Genomic DNA, 2,755 nt, shown 5'->3' on the forward strand with positions numbered 1-2,755 from the left:
CGATGCTACAGCAGAAGCCATAGCAGCTTGTGCTGGGATTGCACCATTCAACAAGTTACTTGCAAGGCTGAAGAATTGACCGCCACTATTCAGCCTGGTCTACACCACACAGCTATGAAGTGGCTTTTTTCACACACACACACACACACACACACACACACACACACACACACACACACACACACACCTGTCCTGTCCTGTCCTGTAGAGCCACTGCCACAGGGGTCACGTGGGCCCCGGAGGGGCATCAGAGAGGAAGATGGAGCACGCAGCCTGATGACGCCGGAGATGGTGGGGCAAACGGAACCGGCGAGAACACACGCATACATGGCTGAACGAATTACGCTGCTGGGGCAGTCGGGCGCGGGCCAGTCCTCGAGCACCGGTGACGACCGCGGCCTTGCACAGACCGAAAGCAGCGGGCAGCACAGCAGGCATCCTGCACATAGACTTGCCGGGGCTCGGGAGGCTGAGGCTGAGGTGCGGAACAGCGGTGAACAGCTAGACCACCCTTGCTGCGAAACCCACGCCCACAATCTCCACAGTGGCAAGCCCCTCGCTGCTCAGCAATCGGCTTTGCCCGCTCAACCACACATTTGTCGCGAGCACGATCTCCAGGGCGCGAGAATGACCGATTGCAATCCGCACATACCACTGGGTCAGGCTGAGGCACATTCTCCACAGGCTCGGCGTACATAGTCCGCCAGTCAGCGCGGGACTCACAGGCGATAGGGTACCATTCCTTGGTGAGGCCACGAAAGTAGTAAGTGCGGGGCAGGTTCTGGCACACTTTTTGACCTTTGACCTTTGGTCCAAATAAGGCACACTGTGTCGGTCGTGCTGGGTCTGGCCCCGGGATCCCCCAGAGTTTGACCTTTGACCCCTGGCATGCCATAAATGTCATTCTTAAGGTTCTTTTCGCCATAGATGGCGAACGTGCACTTGTGCACGTTCGGTGCATTCGCACTGGGGAGTAGTAAAATACGTACTATCCCCTGATTTGCACATCGTAGATGTGCATTGCATGCAGTGAATGACATATTGCGCATGCGTGCATACGCACGCGGAGCGTGTGACCTTCAGTGGTCCTATGCGTGTGGAAAAGACGCAGTGCAACACAAGGTGTACAGTACACGTGTCATTATACTACTCCCTGATTCGCACTTCGTAGATGTGCAGCAAACAAGTTCACGTTCCGTGCATTCGTTTTATTTGCACATCGTAGATGTGCACTGATTGACAAGTTGCCCATGCAGAGCATGCCTAATCGGCTTTTCGATCGGTTAAGAGAATGTTCAAATTCGGCCATATTATGAGCCCCAAGATCAGAACTCGGATCAACGTAGTACTTGAAGTCACCGTTCCCATTACGTCATGTACATTTACACACACACTCTGTTGAAGCACTGAAACATCGGTTTTCGGCTAATTCAACAAGCGAAATTTGAAAATTCGGCGAAAAGATGGGTAATTTCTTCAAAACCACTTTCTTCGGCGAATTTTTCGGCCGGCCGATTTGGGAAATGCCTACTATCCATGCAGGTGCATTAGATGCATATTTCTATTTTGATCGGGATACAGTAAGAATCAACCGGCTACGCCCGGAGTATCATGCATCAAAACAATTATTGAAGGGGTGTCACAGTGAAGCAGTGTTGCTACGCACCGCAAATCCCCTCTGCACTGCACCGAATCTATACTGGAGAATCCAGAGTGACCAGCAAAGAGTCACAACCCGCACGTATCCAGTCACACTAAGGCATATCCACCATTCCCCACATATTCACTGTAACAAAACACAATACTGTTTACTATAATGCACTTTTATTTAAATGGACTTGGATGAGTCTGTAGAAGAGAACACAATGCACGCACACGCATGCATGCGCGGGCACACACACACACACACACACACACACATCTAGGTTATAGTGCTATACACATATCTAGGGTTTAGGAAGCACGAGAATGTGTCGAAGCACCCACACATACCCCTTCATGCAGTGTACTTCAGTAGCCCAACACATTACGACTGCACAGGACCATCACAAAACACATTACGACTGCACTGTTACTACACTACACACACAGTTACTACACTACGCCTGTTACAAGTACTTACAAATAATTTTGAAACAAATGGCACATCCCGAAGACGGCAGGTCCAGACCTTCATACATCATCATCATCTGTAAAACCAAGCATGAGCGCACACAAACACTATTAGTGTCACGAATACGGAAGCAGGGTATTAAAGACAAGAGGATACGAAACAAGTAAGTATCGCTATAACGAGGGGGATAAGTATACATGTAGACAGAGCAGTGCTTACTTACAGGGTCCTAATACGCTCCACGGCGTCCCGGTAGTCGGACTGCAACAGCAGCCCGACCTGCCGGCCCTCCCAGTAACGGGTTAGATGGGCCGCACCCGCCAGGTGTGCGGCCACGGCTGGGCCTCCCACCAGCCTTTCTCCACTGTAAAAACGAAAGAAACCGCAGAAAGCACAGTGTCATAGAGCTCTTTTGTCGGGGGAGAGAGCTAGGAGCACTGCACACTTACCATTTGTCACAATATATGATGAGAAAGAGGCGGCGCTTGACGCACCGCCTCAGGTGCTGGAATAGGGGTATTACCCCTGACATTCGAACGCTACAGTGACAAGTGAAAGCCATTTGGACTGTAATGATACTGAAGTGAAGGTGTGAACCGCAAAGCAAGACCTTTACCTTCTTCCTGTCGAATTCGCTCCCCA

The 2,755-nt window shown here is 50.7% G+C and overlaps 1 long non-coding RNA gene across 1 annotated transcript; it reads right to left on the reverse strand.

Moving 5' to 3' along the window:
• Positions 1-1,788: 1,788 nt before the first annotated feature.
• On the reverse strand, positions 1,789-2,755 carry LOC135830448 (uncharacterized). The gene is made up of 4 exons (XR_010556037.1): positions 2,563-2,755; positions 2,337-2,477; positions 2,123-2,189; positions 1,789-1,848 (listed from the first exon to the last, which is right to left on the reverse strand). It is a non-coding gene; the product is annotated as an uncharacterized LOC135830448 (long non-coding RNA).

The sequence above is a fragment of the Sycon ciliatum genome, unplaced genomic scaffold (genome assembly GCF_964019385.1).
Source record: "Sycon ciliatum unplaced genomic scaffold, ocSycCili1.1 SCAFFOLD_1348, whole genome shotgun sequence".
Lineage (NCBI taxonomy): Eukaryota > Metazoa > Porifera > Calcarea > Leucosolenida > Sycettidae > Sycon > Sycon ciliatum.